Raw genomic sequence first — 23718 nt, 5'->3', positions numbered from 1 at the left:
GTGAAATAATGAATGTATATTGCATTAAGCCACTAAACTTGTGGTAATCTGTAATGCAGCGTACAAAAATAATGCAGGTAGCAATTTAAGACTTCTGGGGCTGACGAAGACAGAGGAAGACAGTCTCTGTCAGCCGCTGAATACAACAAAAAACTAGATCAAGTACAGCGTAATACAAAACTACAACAATGCAAAGCAAACAAAAGCTGGTAGAGTAGGGAGCAGACTCAAAACTTGGGGAGGGAACCTGCATGGGGGTGAGCGTCTCCTCCCCTTTTCTCTTGTAGTCACCGAGCTGTGCTGCGGCACTGGTGGCACAGACAGCCTGAACTGTGAGGGCCCCATCTTCCTGAACATGGGATTTGGAAAAGAAGCTCTTGTGAGCTAGACAGTGTGGGGGGCATCCCAGACCTCTGAATGCTATGTATAAATGTTCCCTTACCTGGGCTCACCCTCATTCAAGTCAGGCACGTCCAGGACAGACCCCGAACAGCAGAGCACAGGCTTTGAGAAACAAGAGAAATAAAAATCACCAGGCTCCAGAGGAGTTTAACCAGACTCGGAATCTGTACAACACATTCCAACTGTCCAGAATAAAATCCAAAATTACTCCTTATATGAAGAACCGGGAAAACATACCAGCTGCCAACACAAAAGATAAGGATGCTACCTCTCAGATGACCTAGGTACTGGAATTATCAAAGACTCTTCAAAGCAGCTATTACAACTTTGCTCCAGGAGACAATAAAGGTAAATACACCTGAAACAAATGTCAATTTAGGAGTTCACAGCAGATAAATAGAAACTATAAAAAGAGAACCACCTGGAAATTTTAGAGCTGACAAATAAAAACCTGAATGAAGCACTTCATTGGATGGGCCACGGAAGAACGGACGTGACAGAGGCAGAGTCTGTCAACTTAATAGTGTGATCGAAATGGTCCAATCTGAAGAACAGAGAGGAAAAAAGATTGAAAAGAAAAATAATGAAAAGCCTCATGGACCCTAAGGATAATATCGAAAGGTCCAACATCCATGTTACAGGACTTTCAGAAGCAGAAGAGAAAGAGACATTGTGGAGAAATGATGGTGGAAAGCTCCCCCAACCTGGCGATACATACAAATTCACAGGCTGGAAAAGCTCTGTGGACGCTAACTGGGAGAAGTTCAAGGGAAAGCACACTCGGACACAGACGGCACCCGCCAAGTCCAAGCAGCCGGCTCCGAAAGGATGTGTGTGCCATACAGCTCCAGTTCCAGGGCGCTCCGGAGGAAGAAAAATCACAGGGGCAGGAGACAGCCCAGCGACCACCTGGGGCCAGGCCTGGAGTAAGATACTGACTACAAAGGGGCAGAGCAAGGGAATGTTTCTGGAGGGCGTCGGAAGTCTCGGCCACGACGGTGGTCTCGTGCACGCAGACGGCGAGCACGCCGCACGCATTCGCTGACACTCACACAGCTGTAAGGCAGAGTGAACGGTACTGTATGCAAACTTTCAAAATGTGAATAAAAAGGACAAAATCAAAAGTAAAAAAAATCATGATTTATAAATGATCATGGGGGGTGGCTCTGGAGAAAGCTGAATCCTCCCCCTCATGTCCCCGCCCCCTCCATTCCTGCTCTGATTGAATGGATGGGGTTGGGGTACTTGAGGGGTGGCATACAGGGCTAAAGATCAAGGTCTTCACTCCCCACAGGACCAGTATACCATAAGGCATTGGGGAAGATTCGGAGAAGACAACCAAGAAACTTAGGAACAGATGACCACAGGGACCTTTACTTTGGAAGGATAGAAGAAAAACATGGAAAAATCAGTTGGCCTAGAAGTATTTTAAAGAACCCCGACATGACTTTCATTTTAGAATGAATACAGACTTCAGCCCCACGGTTTAGCTCTAGAGAGTCACTGCGGTGTCTGCACCACCAAACCCAAACAAAACCCAGCTGTGCCTCAGGAGCAGCGACGGCAGCCTGACTGACCAGACTCCTTAAGAAATAGTATCTCTTGGGGCGCCTGGGTGGCTCAGTGGATTAAGCCGCTGCCTTCTGCTCAGGTCATGATCTCAGGGTCCTGGGATCGGGTCCCGCATCGAGCTCTCTGCTCAGCAGGGAGCTTGCTTCCCTCTCTCTCTCTCTCTGGCTGCCTCTCTGTCTACTTGTGATTTCTCTCTGTCAAATAAATAAATCTTTAAAAAAGAAAAAAAAAGAAAAAAAAAAAGAAATAGTATCTCTTTGGGCATCTGTGGGGCTCAGTCAGCTAAGAGGCTGTCTTCAGCTCAGGTTATGACCCCAGGGTCCCAGGATCGCGTCCTGCACTGGGTTCCCTGCTCGGCTTCTCCATATCTTCTTCCATTGGCTTTTCATCACCGAACAAATGATGTTCTTCTGGGAGCCGGCTTTGCTCCGAACAATCAAGGTGATTACTCCATCTGCTGTTTTTGCCTGTCAGCTCCCTCCACTCCACTGGTAACTGTACCCCAATTTCCCTCACTTGAACTCCACGGACTTTGGGGCAGTGACTCCATCAAGGGGTGCTGCATTCCTGGGCCATCTACTAGATTCAGAGAGGACTCTAATGGTCAGGGGTGAACCGAATTGCATCAGAGGAATGGAAGCTGCCGGAGGGACCTCCGCTGCCGCAGCCGCGGAAGGCCTGAAAATGAAGCCAACGCCACGGAAGAGAAGCTAAGAAAGAGAGTGGGAACGGAGTCTGCGGGACAGGGACCTATGTCCCTTGAGCCCAGAAACACGCTGTTTCTGCAGCCTGGCACCTCAGCGCCTTGCCCTTGCCCGGCCCTCCTAGACACTCCTCGGAATGCGAACCCTGACCCGCATGGGAGACAGCTGGAGCAGACGGCTCTCCCTGCCGGCTCCCTCCAAGGCCTGGCCGCTGGTGCTGGCTACCCACATTCCGCAGACTGCGGAGCCTAGCTTTTCAGTGTTTCCTTCAAGGTCGCCAGCTGCCTCCTAGCATCCCCAAAGTCCCTCTTTTCCTCCCCCTTTCAACTGTACAGAGTCACTTTTTGTTGCTTGTAACCAAAGAACACTAACAAACGGTTCCTCAATAATCTATTTAATTTAGACTTATTCAGGAAGAGGAAGTGCTGACTGGATTCAGCACTATTTAATTAATTATGCTTTGTCTCAAAACTAATCAGGTTCAGTAAACATTTTAACCACTATAAAAACTGTTTTAGTATTATTGTATTAACTTGTCAATTACAGACACAGGAGTCGTAAGTGTCATTTTGTAAAAACCTTTATATTTCATTTATATTTCATTTCTGAGTTTAAAGCAGCCTCAAACTGAAAATGACACAATAATTTTTAATGTTGCTCCACTTCCACAGTCAATTTATATAATGACACTTGAACATGTGTACTTTAAATATGCTTAAAATAATAGAAGCAAATCTCCAACCAGTCTCTCAGACACAGCAGTCTTGCTGCCGTGTGCTGGTGTGTAAGCCACAGAGTGGTTATTAATAATGACCAGGATTTCACTGTTTGCTAAAAAATTTAAAAGTATGTACTGTATAACCAGTGCTAAGCATCCTTTCCCCAAGTGTCTACTTGCAACTACTAAGGAATCTGAAGGTGGCAAACTACGCTGGCTACGGATTTACTGCCTCGGAGCTCCACACTCAGCTTTTAGGCCACTGTGAAAACCAATGTGGACCTTTGAACATTTTTCCTCCATCAGCTGGCACGATGCTAAGCTTGTTCAGTAGAGGGCGCTGGAGAGATACGGCAGAAGAATATTTTCTCCCAGCAGGCTCCTTGCAATGCCCTCAGCCCCCCAGCAACATTCCAGTCGCTTCTACCGTCACCCCCCTCCCCGGCTGAGTTCTCCACCATCCCACAAGCCATGGGTGTGCCCTCTTCAATGAGGTGTGGGCCTCAGCCTGGAGGTTTTCACAGGGTGTTCCATCTCAGCCCCGGGGACAGTGGCTCCTCCTTCTATCTGTTAGTCCCACATTTTTTTTTTATGGTTTATTTATTTATTTGACAGACAGAGATCACAAGTAGGCAGAGAGGCAGGCAGAGAGAGAGGAGGAGGAAGCAGGCCCCCTGCGGAGCGATGCGGGGGCTCAATCCCAGGACCCTGGGATCATGACAGGAGCTGAAGACAGAGTTAACCCACTGAGCCACCAGGCGCCCCTAGTCCCACATTCTTTAAGCGTTCTTTACTTCTGCTTGCCAGTCCCTTCTCCTTCAATCCCTACTAAGCCAGCAATTCTTTACATTAAACTACTGTCCCTGTTCACACTGCTGTACGGTTTCTCTCTCCAGACTGATGAAAGAATCCTTAAATTAGAGCCTATTTCAATTTGGTCAATAAACTGGAGACTTTAATACTGTCACACCAACAAGTAAATACAATTCTCAAATGTATCTCAGTGACGAATAGATGACATCGCAGCATAAAACTAACTGTAAATTAAACTTAATTAATAACACACAGACCTCAAATATGAAACCTGATAGCAGTGGGGGGCAGTTCTATATGCCTGAATTTGGCTAATACGACTTGCCCAGTATTTTTTTTTTTAACTCCATTATACTTCTACGCTCTAAAACTTGTGGTACATCTGGACAAATTTAGAAAAGGCTCTCCTTCATGATTATGAAAAGGAAAGGACAAAGTCCCAGCCACAGAAGCGCAGGGCAGCCACTAAAGCAAGGAAGCCGGCGCCTGGGGCATGTATCAATGAGAGCTCTGGGCTGCACATGATCTCCAGGGTAGCTTTCTATTAGGAAATTCTGCAATTCTGTGAACTAAAAAGACTGTTAACTGTAGATTCAGTTTTGGGAGCCATTAAACTAACTTGTGCTCAAAGTTGGATTCTAATTCGGGAGAGCAGGCAAGTGCGCAGGCCCTGAGCAGAAATAGCTTCATGACAATCTGCATGAGGGGAAAGTCAAATATAAAAAGAGATGATACCACCATCCACCCAGAGCTCTGATCTGGGAACGTCTGTGGAGTTCAGGGTTTGGAGGACAGTAGGAAGGAAGATTTCGGGGCTTTGCACAGGAGTCATAAGCTGATAAAGGAGTCGAATGCCTGCCGCAACAGTTTCTATAATGAAACGTTAAGGTAGAAAAAATGATTGACCAATTATATTTGTGCAAAAAACCCCACAGGTATTAAAAGGATTGTTAATATTTCACATTAAAAATGTGAAATGTAAAAACTTGTATTTCAGAAATGATGAGCAAGAAAACCTACCTGAGAAATACCAGTTATAGAAAAAAAATTTTAATTTTCTGTATTACTTTTAAACACATGCCAAGTCCAGGGGTGCCTGGGTGGCTCAGTGGGTTAAAGCCTCTGCCTTCAGCTCAGGTCATGATCCCAGGATCCTGGGAAGGAGGCCCGCATCGGGCTCTCTGCTCGGCAAGGAGCCTGCTTCCCCCCTCTCTCTGCCTGTCTCTCTGCCTGCTTGTGATCTCTGTCAAATAAATAAATAAAATCTTAAAACAAAACAAAACAAAAAAAACACATACCAAGTCCAGATAGATGCTAGAGGAAGCACCTGGGTAAGAAAAGAAGTGCTCTATAATTTGCTGTACCATTCTTATATATATTCAGTTTAGTCTTTAGCCATTCAGCAAACAGAGAGCAGCGAACTGCTTCCTGAGCCAGGCTGAGACCCTGACCTGCTCAGTCCCATGCACATTTTTTTTTAATTTCTTTTTTTTTTTTTAAAGATTTTATTTATTTATTTGACAGAGAGAGATCACAAGTAGGCAGAGAGGCAGGCAGAGAGAGAGAGGAGGAAGCAGGCTCCCTGCTGAGCAGAGAGCCCGATGCGGGACTCGATCCCAGCACCCCAAGATCATGACCTGAGGCGAAGGCAGCAGCTTAACCCACTGAGCCACCCAGGCGCCCCGAGTCCCATGCACATTAACAAGTATTTACCCGTCACAGACTGTTGTCCCTGCACTTGACACCACTGCTTTGGAATTACTGCCTTAAACCCACAATTCTAATACTAAAAGTCTGGAATCTGGTAGGAACTGTGTACCCAATGTTATGTTCACACACCAATCTCTGAAAGCGAATGTTTCCGAGATGACTGGCTGGCTCAATCTGCAGAGCATGCGGTCTTGAGTTGTAAGTTCGAGCCCCATGCTGCATGTAGAGATTACTCAAAATTTTTTTTTTAATTCTGAAAAGCAGGCACCTGGGTGGCTCAGTGCGTTAAACCTCTGCCTTCGGCTTAGGTCATGATCCCAGGGTCCTGGGATTGAGCCCCGCATCGGCCGGGCTCTCTGATCAGTGGGGAGCCTGCTTCCCCCTCTCTCTCTGCCTGCCTCGCTGGGTACTTGTGATCTCTGTCAAATAAATAAATAAAATCTTAAAAAAATAATTGTGAAAAGCAAAGGTTTCCCATTATTCTCATAAAGTCACCTTATTGCTAGTTGCAAACATTCTGGCTTTCTTTAAAAAGAAAAAGAAAATAAAAGGTCTAGAACTGGCCTCCTTAAAAGATTTTAATGGAAACATCTAGTAAGGTTTAATGTAAGTACTCAAAGCTAACCTACAACTTGCCCTATAGTGAAAGCAATTACCAATTTACCAAATTATGTTACTATTTATCATTCACCTCCTCTCTCTGTTCTCTACAGCTTCTCATTAACCATGAGAACACACATCAGTTCTATAAGGAAAGAGAAAGTTTCCCCAGCACTCAGATCTAAAAATAAGGTTTTCAGGGTATACCTCACACAGGCGACAGAGTCAAGCAGTGGACAGCCTCTTTCATGCCCTGGAGCATGCACTGGGCAGCTTTTATTAAACCATCTCTTGCAACCTCCCATAGCCAAAAGCATGATGGGAAAACTCAGGAAAATTCTCAAAAACCCAGCAGTTCTCTGGGGAACCAAGGCAACACGGTACAAATATATGAAGGTTTCTGATGGTTCTGCTTAATCCAAACAAATAACCTAGAAAATCAGGCAATCCTCCATAAATATCAAGTCCATCTAAAAAAATACTAGGGCAGCAAATAGTTTGAGGTTCTAGTCTTTAGAAAAATTAATGATGACAATACCTGTCATTTACTAAATACTGGGCTAGGACTAGGGCTTTTGAATAGACAATCTCATTCATTCCTCAAAAGTACCTTGTTGAGGGGTGCCACAATGAAACTGGGTGCCTAGATGAAAATGGATTTAAGAGACTTGGTAGAGCATGAGACTCTTGATCTTGGGGTCATGAGTTTAAGCCCCATGTTAAGCATAGAGCGTACTTTAAAACAAACAAACAAACAAACAAACCTTGTTGAGATCGATTATCACCTGCATCTTAATGGAGAAGAATCGAAAGCTCAGGGGCTCTCAGTGAGTGGCCCAACGTAACACAGACAGTAAGCGACAGAGTTGTCACCCAAGCAGAGGTCTGATGGAATTTCAAGCATGCGCTGCACCCATCACACCACACTGCACCCCCAGAGAGTACATATTTGTTACTGAGGCCCAAGAGTGAGAGCCATCTGCTTCAGACTTAAGACAAACTGATGATAAGGCTGACCTCATTTCTTCAAAATAGAAAAGCCCACCCAAACAGTCTCTCAGATGCTCATTACTTACAGTACAGGCAAAACTACTATAAAAGACCCAAAATACAATATCCTCAAGATGTTTTTCCCATCCCCCCCCAACCCCAGTCCAGAGGCTGGCCAGGCATCACTGTTGCATGAGATCATCTAGGGACCCAAAGTTCTTCTCACTCACTAGAAGAGGGAAAGAGGAACTGGAGAGCAACCATTCCTTTGGGTTTGTGACCTAGAAGTTCACATTTCTGCTCACATCCAATTAATCAGAACAATAATTATTCATATGCCCTTATCTATATCCAAAGAAGGCTGGGGAAAACGTCTCTACGTGCACATCTAAAACTTCTTCCAAAAGGAGGAAGGAGAGAAAACATTCCAGGAGGATAATCCATAGCCTTTGGAACAATGGATGGCCTGCCCACGTCCACATGGAGATAAAAAACTTTTCCAAAACAAAACAGGTACACATACACATATATAAATTTGAGCTTGTGTGTTACTTGAATGAATGATACATAAATCAAGCGCCCAACATTCAACTCATACAGAATATGACCTTAATGAATTTAGGCAGAAACTTCTTCAAAGGATCAAGATGTGACCTGTTAGTTACCAGCCAATGGCTATAGAAAAATCTTAGCAATGCTTCTATGGAATGACAGGACATCACAAGGTTCTCAGCAAATCTTCCACAATGAATTTGTTAAAAAATACCAAATATTATCTAATCTAAGATGCCTTCAAATATAAGAAGCACCATTATTTTATGCTCCACTAAGAAAAATGATGCCAATTACACAATGAGACGCCATTATCTGAAAGATGCATGCCAACCCAGAGGTGTTGAAAGTGAGGAAAGTATGTTTCTTACAACAAATGAAATATTGTATGCCCCTGACAAAAACAAAACAAATTGATCTACCCTATAAAATTACTGGCTAAAAACCAATTAAATTTTAGAAGATAAATTATTATAGTTGCTATCAGGCCATTCTTTATGATGAGAATATAAATAGATATATTGAGGCCATACCTATAGATCATGAATTAAATTAAAAAAACACAATTCTATGGGAAAGACAGACAGCTACCTTATAATACATTCATTACAATTTGCTAAGTAAAGGGTGCTGTGATACCACATGATGGGGGAGTGTCCCGGCCACGTCGGGAGAGCATGCTTCCATCCAAGGGCAGTGGACAGAAGTGAGCTAAGTTCTGAAGGATAAGCAAGCCGGGGCAAGGGAGACAACATGGAGGAAGGAACAGGGCATAGTTGAGAAACAGCAAGACGATTACCGGCTTAAAGTATGGGAGCAATGAAGAAATGGCCAGCTACAACTCTGGCTACTATGGAGAATGGATTTTAAAAGACGAAGAGTACACAAGTGGAAACCAACAAGTAGGCTCCTGCTGTCAATCTAAGAGAGTTTAGACCTGGTCCCTCAGATCTGAGCAGCAATAGAGGATATGGGATGGAAAGTAGGGTCTGAAAAGTATTCAGGAGACAGAATGAACAGGACTTGGTGATTAAGTGCAAATGGGCATTAGGGAGAGGGAGGCATCAAGATCAACCCTTAGGTTTCCCACTAGTGTGACTAAGTAGATGATGGTGCCATTTACCGAGATAAAAACTGGAGAAGGGCATGTTGACTTTGAGATGCTTGAGCATTAAATCGGGAAGGAAGCTGGCAGCTAGATTTGTAAATTCTGGATTCAGAGGAAAGATTCAGCAGGAGAAAAATCTAGACAGATGTCAATGTAGAATTATAAATCAAAGCCATACCCATAGCTGAGGTCAACAGGGAAGGGGTTAGAATAAACAGAAAAGAGGGCCTGCGACAGAGGCTTAAGGAAAACCAGCATTTAAAGGTCAGGCTCAGATGGATGAGACAGTCATTCAAACATCCGTTCATTATGTATGCACCAATTACTAATTAATAACTGGCCACAGTGTGCCACTCTGTTTTAGGTATAAGGACATCCAGAAAACAAAATATGTAAGACCGCTATGTATTAGGGAGCTTACAGTTTAGCAGGTAAACAAATAAAAATCACAAGTAAATAAACAAGGTAATTTCAGTTTGTGTTAAGTGTCAGGAAGAAAATAAAACCGGCATTGCGACTCAAATGACATGAGCAGCCCTAACATTGGTGATGAGATTTCCAAAATGATGAGTAACTACTGAGAAAATTCCAGACATAGTACAGTCTTTCCTCAACTTAAATGGGAGTTACTTTCCTGGAAAAGTCAATGCATATTATTACAACAGCACAAAAAAACTATATATATACCTGTAAAATAGGTTCTGAACTAAGAGAAGCTGGTTTTTCATCTACTCATACATGCAGACGGGTATGCAAGCCAAGAAGGGTGCACGCAGCATCGGTCCTCACTGCGTGGGACTGGCCCAGGCACTACAGAATAGCCAGCATCCCTGGCTCTCGCCCACTACACACCGCTGTGGCTGACCCCAATCACGGGATGCCCTAACATTATCTCCATACTTCCAAATGCCCCTCAAAAGGGTTAGTACCACCCCTGCTGAGAACAACTGCTTTAAGGCAACAAAGTATACACTGTGCTAAATGACACAGTCTAAGAAGGTCTCTATACTTAGACTTTACAGCTGGAGACATTTCCACCACGTGGCAGTTTCTGGCAGTTTCTTTCATTCGGAATCTGCTAATGGGAGTGTACTATGTGCCAGCCAACGTTGTGTGTCCTGCCTTCACAGAGCTTACATGTAGAAAACTGTAGAAAGTTACACAGTAACTTGAAATGAAGATGATCCAGAATGTGGCTCTTACATTTTAAACCTATATACTTTGTGTCTCTCAGGTAAAAGCATAAAAAGTTTCCCCAAAAATTAATGTTATCTTCCCCATTAACTGTTACTTATTTATGGGCACATGTACCACAAAATAGATTTAAACATTCAGCTCCCAACAGGTGGCACCCAACACTGGAAAAGCAACTGCAGAGTTTCATATCCTACTGAAGAAGTTTCTACAGCCTAAGAATACAGACAGTACAGTAGCACCTATTAGTGGAAAAGATGCTAATTATAATGACCCTTTGGACTCTAAATAAATACGTTCAAGAGAAAAGCAAAGGGAGGGAACTGCGAGTTTTTAACCAAGGAACCATTAACACTCAGGGGCAATCTGTGAGAATAAATTCAAAGACGGGCAAATGCAGAGAAGAATTTCTGATGTTGCAAAGACGCGAAGAGGAGGGCACAGGTGGTAACACTGCTAATTAGTGTAGTGCCGGTACACAGCTGACCACTGTCTTAACCTACACTGTCCATGATCCTGAGTTCACTTTAGGAAATTTTCCAAACTTAAAAGAAAGGTATGGTTGAAATGATCCTTTATATAAAATTTTGTATTCAGCTATTTTCATTTTTAACAAGGTATTCTCACACTAAACTAACTTCACAACTATTAATTTTTAATTACAACATAATACCTTCACTGTGTCGGCAGACTATAGTTTTCTTAACAATTCCCCCATTGTTTTCTTAGGCGTTCCCATTTTATACTATTTTCATCACTAATCCCCTTTTGTGTAGTTTGTTCAGTATTTGTGATTATTCTAGTTTATTCTCTATTTGTGATTATTGTCTTAGATTTTCAGAAACAGACTCACTAAAACAAAAGGGTATAATTAAGAGTTTCAGTACTTATAAGCAAACTGTTATCTAAAGTATTTTAATAACGTACACTTTTATTAGCTGGATCTTATAAGAGTGTTTCCTTCAAAACACTCTCATAAACACAGAGTATTATAATTTTTAATCTTTGCTAATCAAACAGAAAAAGCATCTCATTGGCTTTAATTTATATTTTGATTATTACTGAATATTTCCCCCTATATTTGTTAATCTGCTTGAACTTCATTTTCTGTGAATTAACTTTTTTTGGGGGGGTTGTTTTATTAAGTAGCCTCCACACCCAGAGTGGAGCTCCATCTGGGGCTTCAATTCACGACCCTGAATCAAGATCTGAGCTGAGATCAAGAGTCAGATGCTTAGGGGCACTTGGGTGGCTCAGTGGTAAAGCATCTGCCTTCAGCTTAGGTCATGATCCCAGGGTCCTCGGATTGAGTCCCGCAGGCTCTGGCTCCCTACTCAGTGGGCAGCCTGCTTCTCCCCTTCCCTCTGCCCCTGCTTCTATTCCCTCTCTCGCTGCCTGTCAAATAAATAAAATCTTTAAGAAATAATAATAATGGGTGTCTGGGTAGCTCAGTGGGTTAAGCCTCTGCCTTCAGCTCAGGTCATGATCTCAGGGTCCTGGGATCGAGCCCCGAATCGGGCTCTCTGCTCAGCAGGGAGCCTGCTTTCCACCACCCCCTCCCCGCAACCTTGCCTGCTCTCTCTGCCAGCTTGTGATCTCTGTCTGTCAAATAAATAAAATAAAAAAGAATTGAAAAAAAAATAATAAATAAAAAGAAGTAAATTTATTAAAAAAAAAAAAAAGTCAGATGCTTAACCAACTGAGCCATCTAGGTGCTCTGTGCATTGACTGTTTATATCTTCTGGTATATTCCTCAGGTTCTTAGTAGGCTTTTTCCTTATCAATTTATAAGAGTTTCTATATGCTAAGTGATTAACCACTTATCATGTTGCTACAAATATTTCTACCAGTTTTTTGTTTGCCTTTTAATTATTTTTGACATTCGAAAGTTTCATATTTCCATAAAATCCCACAAAAAGCTGTCATGAGATTTTACTTTTAATCCAGAAACATTCCCTAAATTTGCTATTTTCTTTTCTAGATTTCTCAGTTTTTTTTTTTTTTTTAATACAGATGATGCTTTATTTAAATTTTATTTAGGTAGATGGGCACCTGGGTGGCTCAGTGGGTTAAGCCTCTGCCTCTGGCTCAGGTCATGATCTCAGGGTCCTGGAATCAAGTCCCGCATCGGGCTCTCTGCTTGATAGGGAGCCTGCTTCCTCCTCTCTCTCTCTGCCTGCTTCTCTGCCTACTTGTGATCTCTGTCAAATAAATAAATAAAATATTTTTTAAAAAATTTTTTCTTTAGTAGAAAAAAACAAATTATATTTAGGTGTATGGTAGACATTAGGATTTACCTTGCTTTCTTTCTAAATCAAGTAGCTACCAGAATGCCTGGGCATCATTTACTGCCCCAGGACTAAATGACCCCTCCTTACTCAAGTCATTTGTAACGGCTCTTCATATATCAAAGTCACATATAACAGATGGGCCTGAAGACCATTTTGCTCCATTAATAATTGGGTGTTTCTGCCAGAACCACACTATTTTAGTTAATCCAGTTTCATAAAATTTTGCTTATCTGCTACTACTAGTTTCCCTCATTACTCTTTTTTTTTTTTTTTTTGGACAGAAAAGAGAAAGAGATCACAAGTAGGCATAGTGGCAGGTAGAAGGAGAGGGAGAAGCAGGCTCCCTGCCAAGCAGACAGCCCGAGTCAGGGCTCAATCCTAGGACTCTGGGATCATGACCCAAGCTGAAGGCAGATGCCTAATCAACTGAGCCACCCAAGTGCCCCTTCTCCTCATTACTCTTCTAAAAAAATTAAAAAAAAATAAAAATTACTCAGGGTACCTGGCTGGCTTAGTCAGTGGAGCATGTGCCTCTTGATATTTGGATTGTGAGTTTAAGCCCCAAACTGGGTGCAGAGATCACTTAAAAAATGTTAAAAGAGGGGCGCCTGGGTGGGACAGTGTTAGCCTCTGCCTTTGGCTCAGGTCATGATCTCAGGGTCCTGGGATCGAGCACCGCATCGGGCTCTCTGCTCAGTGGAGAGCCTGCTTCCCCCACCTGACCCCCGCGTGCCCCTATGCCTACTTGCAATCTCTCTCTGTCAAATAAATAAATAAAATCTTTTTTAAAAAAAAATATTAAAAGAAACTAGTCAACTATGCTTTTGTTCTTCCAGATGAAACTTAAAATCATTGTCATGTTCCAAAAGGAAAATATGTAATTTTTTAAAAGTTAGAATTTCTTTATGGGTGCGTGGCTCACTCAGCTGGTAAAGCATGTGACTCTTGATCTCAGGGTTGTTAAGTCCGAGCCCCACATTAGGTGTAGAGACTACTTACAAATAAAATCTTAAAAAAATCGTTTTAAACCTACAAATTAATTGATCTGAAACCTCTGTAGGATTTAATTTTCCTATTAGAAAAAATCTTTCCTCTTTCAGTGAAATTATTACTTTCTTCTTATATATGTTAAGATCACTTCTAGGTGTTTCATGATAGCTTACTGTTGTACAGGACGTACAGGCTCAAGCTCTGTTCGGCCAGCCTGTGCGGCTACTGGCCGTAGGTGTTCAGTCAGGTTACGATCTATCTCTACTGCATCATGTAACTTTTCGGCTGATCATTTTGGTCTTCCTGGGTATACAATCTGTAAACAACCAACTTTTCACCTTTTTATTTCTTATCTCTATTCCATATTGCGCTTGGCAGAATTCTAAGACCCACCTACCCCTGCTAAGATCTTGCCTCCTGCTGCACATGCGCATCCTAGTTGACTCGGTCAAGCACGAATGTAAGCACTCTGTAAAGGGGTCCGCGGGCAGAACTCAAGTCCCAAATGGGTTGACCTTAACATCCAGGTGAGCCTGAGCTAAGCATAGGAGCCCTTTAGGCTTAGAGGTCAGGGACAGAGGAAGTCAGAAGTTCCGAGTAAGAGAAGGGCTGAACACACGGTTGCTGAAGTGCAGGGCACATGGCAAGGAGTACAGCAGCCTCTGAGAGCGGAGACCCAGCCCCGCTGCCAGCCAGCAAGGAGGCAGGGAGCTCAGTCCTACAGCCAGAAGGGACTGAATTCTGCCACAACAAGAATGGGCCTGGGAGCAGTGTTTTTTCCCCAGAGCCTCCACAGGAGGACTTGCCTTGGCTGACACCTTGAGTTTAGCCTGTGAGACGCTGAGCAGAGACCCCAGCCATGTCATGCCAGAACTTCTGGCCGATAGACCCATAACACTGGTGGTTCTTTGAAGCCACTAGTCTTGTGGTGATTTGTTATGAAGCAATAGGAAACGGACACGCCTGTCTTATTTGGCCGGCAGGAACTTAGATGGCAGACGTTAGGTCAGACTAGATAATAATGCTGGGGGGTCTCAGCAGTCGGGGACGGCTGGAGTCAGATCCACATCAGTACTGTGGACAAGGGTGGGCCTAAAGGAAAGATCTCTTAACTAGTACAAGTTGGCTAACTTTTAAGAGGGTAAAAAAAAGTCTCTATGGGATCCAGAAAAAACAAATGCAGAAATCTACTAGCTCAGTCTGAGAGCGTATGAATAAAGGGCTAAGAATTTAGAAGTGGAGCTCTCTCCACATGGATGAGAGTGTGGGCGCCAGAGGACACCCGTGTGACCAGGAGCAAACCTGACAGAGGGCTCAGGTCAGAGATGGTCCACAGGAGGGCCCTGCTGAGTGGCAGATAATCCTCCCAAAGGAGGCGACCAAAACTGCTCTGTAAGCGCCACTGAGGTAGGAACTCCCAGCGCGCCCAGATGCTAGTCCGCGGACTGCTGCACCGCCCCCCAGAAAGCAAGCAAGCAAGCGACCTGGACTCCCCGTCTCTTCTGCACCACAGTCTCTTCCTCCTCACATTCCCTCTCCGGTGCCTCTGCGGACAAAGACGAACATGAAGCCAACTAGCCAAATGGAAATGTGTCCAAGTGGCCAGCTCCAGCAGCACAAGGCCGGGCAAAGATGGATTTGGATTTACACAGACTGCAAGATGAGGGGCAAATGAATAACCGGCACAGTCTGTCTTTCTGTCCTCTACACACGGCTGACTCATGTATAAAGCACCACGGAATCGGTCTCCACCTAACAGCACGCAGCTGTCTTCTCACAAATGACGATGCTCTCGCCTTCTCCCCAAAATAAGGAGCCACGGTCCTAACAGCCACTGGAGCCATCACCGCCTATATTAATCACAATTTTAAAAAATATTTTATTTATTTATTTGAGAGAGAGACAGTGAGAGAGAGCACGAGCGAAGAGAAGGTCAGAGGGAGAATTAGACTCCCCGTGGAGCTGGGAGCCCAATGTGGGACTCTATCCCGGGACTCCAGGATCATGCCCTGAGCTGAAGGCAGTCGCCCAACCAACTGAGCCACCCAGGAGCCCTACTTTTTTTTTTTTTTTTTTTTTAAGTAGTGTCCATGCAGGGCTTGAACTCACAACTCTGAGATCAAGACCAGAGCTAAGATCAAGAGTCAGAAGCTTAACTGACTGAGCCATCCTGGTACCCTATATTAACTAATTCTTTTTTTTTTTTTAATGTATTTTTTTAAAAGATTCTATTTATTTATTTGACAGAGAGAGAGATCACAAGTAGGTAGAAAGGCAGGCAGAGGGAGAGGGGGAAGCAGGCTCCCTGCTGAGCAGAGAGCCCAATTTGGGGCTCGATCCCAGGACCCTGAGATCATGACCTGAGAGCCAAAGGCAGAGGCTTAACCCACTGAGCCACCCAGGCGCCCCTAATTCTTAAATTCTGTATAGCTATACTAAATATTCTTCTCTCTAAAGACTAAACTGTCAAATTAACTCACAACAATTTCTATACAAAGTGGAAGAAGAAAAATAAAAGTTAAACATACAGACATAACAAAGAAAAACTATGCTAAATCACTATAATTCTCATTTCTGTACCTAATCACGAGGGCACAGATGGTATCCAGAACTTTCTTTCTCCATTTCCCATCCCATATCTCCTTTGCCTTCAATCAGAACCTCAGGTCATCAGGGTTCTCAAAATGACAGGATAACCGTAACCCTCATTCTTGAAGGATCTGACTCATCCTGGTACCTGCCTTTTGGGGGTGCAGTTTTTCATTATTCCTTAAAACAGTGCATGCTTACTAGGAGACACTCCAGAGAATCCCAAATTAACAGTCTTCCTTGCCCCCACTGTGTAGCATGACCCCTTCTACCCCTTAGTAATCAGGATCAAGCACTCCAGGCAGTAAAGTGAGTCCTCCCGTTCAGTGGCAGAGTCCCTAGTGGGTGGCAGCCTCATACACGATTCGACGGAACTACCCTCTAGCCTCTGGCGGAAGCGTTCCCCACTTGGAAAATAAGAACTCCAAACCCCAGCAGGCTCCAGGTTTCTAGGATGGAAAGCAGAAATTCTGAAAGTGGGTTATTAGGTACAATAGTGAGAGACTGCTTTTAGAGTTTTACCATTAAGTATGATATGGAAAGTTGGTCTGAGAACTTATACCATGTTAAACAAATATTCTACTCTTCCTGATTTGTGTCAAATGGAAAAAATAGCAATAACAAATTTATCTTTTCTCCTTTTGATTCTGCTGATTTTTGCTTTTTGCACTGTGAAGCTATGTTATTATATGCATACAAATTTCCTTATGGATTGACTTATTTTTCCTTACTAAATTTCTCTCACTAAACATGTAGAGAAGGGCTGCCTTAGGCATTATATCCTTATATCCTGGACTCACTAGTCTTTTTCTTTTTTTTAAGATTTATTTATTTGAGAGAGGGAAAGAGCATGCAGGGGCAGGAGGGAGAGCGGGAGAGAGAATCTCAAGCAGACTCTGCTGAGCACAGAGCCCAACGTGGGGCTTGATCTCATGACCCTGAGATCATGACCTGAGCCAGAACTACAAATCAGACGCTTAATCAACTCCGCCACCCAGCTGCCCCTCACTAATCTTTTCTTAATATAAATTTACAAGGACCTCAGGATATTTAAACTATAATTAGCCTCTTCCTGCTTTTTGTGCTAATGTCAGTTATTATTTTTACTGTTTTATACAGTTAACATAACTTCAGATTTATTACCATTTTCTCTTTCCACTGCTCTTCATTCTTTCCTGCATGTCCATACTTCCATCTGGGATAATTTTCCAAATACCTTGAGAACTCTCTTTATAATTTCTTTAGTGTGAATCTGTTGGTGATGAATTCTCACAAGTTTCTGCCTGTCTGAAAATGTCTATATTCTACCTTCATTTTTGCTAGATATAAATTTCTAGGTTGGCAGTTATTTTCTCACAACACTTTGAAGATTTGGTTCCAAAGTCTTCAGATGTCTATTTCCTCAGCAAAGTCAAGTTGCTCCTTTGAAGGTAATGTCTGTTTCTTCCTTTGGTTAATTCAAGTCTTTCCTTGGATTTAGCAATTTTCCCATTTTCTTTCCTTTTTTCTTTCCTTCCTCTCTCTCTCCCTTTTCTGTTTGTTTGTTTTGTTTTGAAGATTTTATTTATTTGTGTGTGGGGGGAGAGTTAGTTAGTTGGGGGAGGGGCAGAGTGACAGGGACAAGCAGACTCAACACTGAATGCAGAGACCGAACCAATGTGGGGTTCAATCCCATGACCCTGAGATCATGACCTGAGTCGAAATCAAGAGTCAAATGCTTAACTGACTGAGTCACCCAGGCATCATTTTTATCTTTATTCTGCTTAGGTCCATGGTGATTCTTCTTTTTTTCTTAAAGATTTTTTTTTAAATAAAGATTTTATTTATTTATTTATTTATTTATTTGTCAGAGAGAGAGAGAAAACAAGCGGGGGGAGTGGCAGACAGACAGAGGGGAGAAGCAGGCTCTCTGATGAGCAAGGAGTCTGATGTGGGGACTCGATCCCAGGACCTTGGGATCATGACCTGGGCTGAAGGAAGATGCTTAACAGACTGAGCCATCCAAGCATCCCAAAGATTTTACTAAGTTGAGAGAGAGAGAGCATGAGCATGAGCACAAGCAGGTAGAGGGGCAGAGGGAGAAGCAGGCTCCCCGTGGACCTGAGATCATGACCTGAGCCAAAGGCAGATGCTTAACACACTGAGCCACCCAGGTGCCCAGGTACACAGTGACTCGTAAATGTGTAGCTTGACAGCTTTCATCAGTTTTGGAAGATTCCCAGCCATTACCTTTATTTTTTTTTTAAGATTTTATTTATTTATTTGATAGAGAGCACAAGTAGGCAGAGAGGCAGGCAGAGAGAGGGTGGCGGAGCAGGCTCTCTGCTAAGCAGAAGGCCTGATGCAGGACTCGATCCCAGGACCCTGAGATCATGACCTGAGTGGAAGGCAGAGGCTTTAACCCACTGAGCCACCCAGGTGCCCGCCATTACCTCTTTAAATATTACCTCCAATCTTTGTCCTCTCCTTCTGACACTCCAATTATAAGTATTTTTAGACTTTTAATAGTGTCCGATTGGTCTGTAATGCATTTTTCTTTTTCATTTCTTTTTTCAGCCGTTTTGTCTCTGAGCTCCAGCAAGGATATTTTCTTCTGATCTGTCTCCCAGTTTACTAATGCTCTTGTCAACTGTGACTAATCTGCTATGAAACCCTTCTGTTATTTTGTCATTTAATTTTTTGAGAATATTGGTCAACGTTATTTTAAAGTCCAAGGCTGATAACCCTAAAATCTGGATCTTTTGTAGATGTCCTTGTTGTCTTTCTTTCCCCTTAATTTTCAGTCTTTTTATATGCCTGGTTTTTGACTGGAAACTTACTGACTGAAAATCTGTAGCAATAACCTAAGGTTCCGGACAGTATTACCCTGCTTCAGAGAAGGCTTACGTTTGCTTTTATAGGCAATTAAAAGTAGAGGGGAATCATTTTAATCTATTTCAGGCAATTAAAAACTAAGTTTTAGTTTTTGTGAGAGCTGGATTTCAGGATTTTTAGGTTCATCCTTCCTCCCAGGGTAAAACTTTTTGGGGAGAGGGTCCCAACCAAAAGCTGGGGATGTTCACCAGGGACCTTCCTCCTCTGTCATTCCTGAACCCAGTTTTTATGCTTCCTAGCCTCCTAAGTCCGCTGAACACTCCATCTAGCTTCTCAACCTGTTTTCTGTTCAGCTTTGCAGTCACAGCTTTTGAGCTGGCCAACACCTCTGAGGAGACATGTGACACCAAACAGTTATCCTGCTGCTTTGACTGCCCTTCTTTGGCGGATCTTGGCCCCTCCAAGTCCTCAATGCCCTGGTAACGTCTAATGCCTTCAAAGAGTTGCTTTTTATGGTCTACCTAGTGTTTTTAGTTCTTGGCAGCAATGACCATCTGACACAACTGGTCTCCCTTAGCCGGAAGCAGAAGTCTCAAAAGATACTTTCTGTGTAGCAATTAGGATAATCTTATAATTGATCTACCAATGCAGTGGAATGTTCGATTTCTCACATCCCCAAGGTAACCCTTACTTGGTCTTACTTGATCTACTGCTAGAGGGATTTTAAGAGTTCTTGCATTGCCAAGGTAACCCTTACTCGGTCTTACCACTCTGCTGATATAATAGGCTGCTCCATTTGTCTCAAAATTTCTTTAGAAAGAGATTTTAAGGAAATAATATTAATACTGGTAAATTATACTTGCTGGTAAATTATTTAAAATTCTCATATTTAGGGGGACCTGGGTGGCTCAGATGCTTAAGCATCTGCCTTCAGCTCAGTGGGTCATGAAATCTGACTTCATGCTCAGCAGGGAGTCTGCTCCTCTCCTCTCTGTGCCCCTCCCCCGGCTCTTGCCTGCTAGCATGTGTACTCAAACACATGCACCCTCTTTCTCCCTCTCAAACTAGAAAAAAAAAAAACTTAAAAAAAAAAAAAGGATTTAAGATTTAATTATGTGACAGAATTTTATTTATTTATTTATTTATTTATTTATTTATTTATTTGACAGAGACCGAGCACAAGCAGGGAGAGCAGAAGAGGGAGAGGGAGAAGCAGGATCCCCGCTGAGCATGAAGCCCGATGTGGAGCCTGATCCCAGGACCCCGGGATCATGACCCAAGCAGAAGGCAGATGCTTAACCAACTGAGCCACCCAGGTGCCCTATGTGACGGAAATTATTATTATTGATTTAGCTTTGTTGCTATCATTTCCATGTTTTTAGTATTACAATTATGTTAGCTTCATAAGAGGATAGCTTTTCCCTTCTTAAAATTATTAGATAATTCATAGTAAATACTAAAATACAAAAGAATTAATTTTTTAAGATTTTATTTATTTGATAGAGAGACAGAGAGATCACAATTAGACAGAGAAAAGTTAGGGGGTGGGGGATGCAGGCTCTCTGCCGAGCAGAGAGCCCAATGCGGGGCTCGATCCCAGAACCCCGAGATCATAACCTGAGCAGAAGACAGAGGCTTAACAGCCTGAGCCACCCAGGTGCCCCTGAAAGAATTAATTTTTATTAACATTATCTGAAAAGGAAAAACTTTTTGGAGATAAATTCTTTTACTATTAACATTTTTCTTGTTTTAGGTTTTCTGGATTCTCAAAGGATCTGTGACCATCTAAAAAGTTAAGATCCACGTGCCTGGGTGGCTCATTTGTTACGCAACTGCCTTGGCTCAGGTCATGATTCTGGAGTGCCAGGATCACATCCCACATCGGGCTCCCTCCTCAGCGGGATCCTACCTCTCCCTCTGCTGCTCCCCTGCTTGTGTGCGCGCGCTCTCTCTCTCTCCCTGTTGTCAAATAAATAAATAAAATCCTTTTTAAAAATGTTAACATCCAATGCTACCACTAAGCTAAGGCTCAATAACTGCTATTTCTTTCTGACCTAAAAGTTGTCTTTCTGTTACATGCCAGGTCACGAATATCTACCATTTTGAGTCATGGAGTTGCTTTTCATTACATAAAGCTTTAAAATTACTGGAGTTTATGGACCCAGGAAAGATATCAGTGAAACTGAAAAGGAGATCTTATTGCTCACTTTACTTTCCTTATCATCAGGAATCTCATCAAACTTTGGAGAGAGACCTGACACCATCAGAAGTCAGTAACCTAACACATATGAAGACTTATTCAATCAACCAAGCAATATTTACTCAGTGCATACTCTATAAAAGTCAATGAGCTAAGTTTTATAAAAGATGAAAAAAGTCAAACATGAATCTTGCCTTCAAGGAGTTTATACCCTAATAGAAGAAAACTTGTATACATATATAATTATATAAAAACTGGAAAGTCTAAGCACATGAGATAGATCCCAAACAGAACCATCTGTCTTATAAGTCATACAATCTGTATGCCAAGTAGCAACGTGTTATACATCCCATTTTTTTCCTCTTTAACATACCTTTAACATGAAGAGGAAAACTAAGCTTTACATGTAAGTGACAAAGTGACTGTATTTTTCTTAAGTATCTGATCTCACTGAATAAAGCTTTACACATTATGATAATTAAATGCCACAGAAGACCTATTTATAAGCATTTCTGGAACCCTGACTGGGGCTTCTTTGTGTGAAACATAATAAATTAAACTGACAATATGATCATCACAAGGACAAATCCTAGTAATCTATACAGAATTCAAATTCTATCTCTGTCCCAGGTCTTTACTCACACAGTAATTTTATAAACCAGCACATCTGCGTCTTCAGAGTAAAACATTCTCCCCACCCCACATACCTTATAAACCATACCAAAGTGACTGCTATGGTCACGTCTATGGTAGGATTAAAATACCACCACTCTCTACGCTTGAATCACTCCTCTGCAATTACAGTAACACACACACAAACAGATAATGACAGTTCAAATGTGTGACAGCGAGTAAAAGACGTTGCAAGGTGAACAGAGAAGATAATGTATACCTACGAGGTGTCAAATTTACTATCTCATTTAATCATATAACCCTATAGTAGGCATATTATTCACATCTTCCATGTGAGAAAACAAAGCTCAGAGAAATTTCAAAAATAAACCCAAAGTTACCTAGCTTATAAGCGGCATTCCTAGAAACCTAGCCCAGAACTAGCTAGACAATTCCCAAGACCATACTTAAAACAGCAGTGCCAACTGCTCATTAACAGTTAGTGAGAAAAATAAACCGCATATCTTTAAAGTATAGCATTCAGGGGCACCTGGGTGGCTCGGTTGGTTGGGCTACAGCCTTCGACTCAGGCCATGATCCCGGAGTCCCGGGACCGAGTCCCACATCGGGCTCCCAGCTCCACGGGGAGTCTGCTTCTCCCTCTGACATTCTCCCCTCACATGCTCTCTCTCTCAGTGTTTCTCTCAAATAAATAAATGGAATGTTTTAAAAATAAATAAATAAATAATAAAGCACACCATTCAGTAAATTTTGATATATGTACCCCTGTCACATGTGTATGCGCGCACACACACTCAAGATGACTCCACAGAATGCGAAGAAAAGGAAATGATGTCAGGTAAACTTTTCATGAAGTTATATTATTCACTCACGCTATAGGACTCTCCTCTAAGATGGTGTCTTTTGTACTTCTTCACACAGGGATGTCTTTTATAATGATAAGAGTGGATGGTGGTAGTTTATTTGCTTGTCTTATGGGGCAGACTAAAAGATGGCAACCATATGCTCGCTCCCGCTTCTGTGTTGAAACTACTTGTAAAAAAAAAAAAAAAAACTTTACTTGTGTATTAAGTCTTAACCACAACGCTTTTCCATATTTCAAAATAAAAGATTCTACCCAGGTGGCTCAGTCATTGGGCATCTGCCTTCAGGTCAGGTCATGATCTCAGGGTCCTGGGATCAACCCCCACATTGGACCCTCTGTCCAGCAGAAAGCCTGCTTCTCTCTCTCCTGCTCCCCCTGCTCTTGCTCCCTCTCTTGCTCTCTGATAAATAAATAAAATCCTTAAAAAAAAAAAAAGAAAAGAAAAAAATTGATTTTACCCTCAAAAGGATAGATGTGACTAAATAATACTTGGGAAATAATTACCTTTCTACAAGAATGAAAAATATTGGAGCGCCTGGGAGGCTCAGTGGGTTAAGCCTCTGCCTCCGGCTTGGGTCATGATGTCAGAGTCCTAAGATCAAGCCCCGAATCGGGCTCTTTGCTCAGTGGAGAGCCTGCTGCCTCCTCCCCCTCTGCTTGACTCTCTGCCTACTTGTGATCTCTCTGTCAAACAAATAAATAAAATCTTAAAAAAAAAAAGGGGGAATGACAATTTTTTTTAAAAACTGCTGTGTGAGGGGTGCCTGGGTGGCTCAGTTGGTTGGGGGTCTGCCTTGGGTTCCCCAGAGTCCTGCGGTGGAGACCCGAGTCAGACTCCCAGATGAGCAGGGAGTCTACTTCTCCCTCTGCCCCTCAGCCTACTTATGCTCTCTCTCTCTCTCTCTCTCTCTCTCTCTCTCTCTGAAACAAGTAAAACCTTAAGGAAAAAAAAAGTGCTGGGATGCCTGGGTAG

At 42.7% G+C, this 23718-nt stretch overlaps 1 protein-coding gene across 3 annotated transcripts in view; it reads right to left on the bottom strand.

Annotated features, from left to right (window-relative positions):
- Positions 1 to 23718, bottom strand: part of TNRC6C (trinucleotide repeat containing adaptor 6C) — a 146166-nt gene that overhangs the window by 104203 nt on the left and 18245 nt on the right. The gene's annotated exons all lie outside the window — the stretch shown is intronic.

Source organism: Mustela nivalis, assembly GCF_964662115.1.
Source record: "Mustela nivalis genome assembly, chromosome: 17".
In the NCBI taxonomy this organism is placed as follows: domain Eukaryota; kingdom Metazoa; phylum Chordata; class Mammalia; order Carnivora; family Mustelidae; genus Mustela; species Mustela nivalis.
Note: the sequence above shows the minus strand (reverse complement) of the source record. Positions and strands in the feature narration are given on the sequence as shown.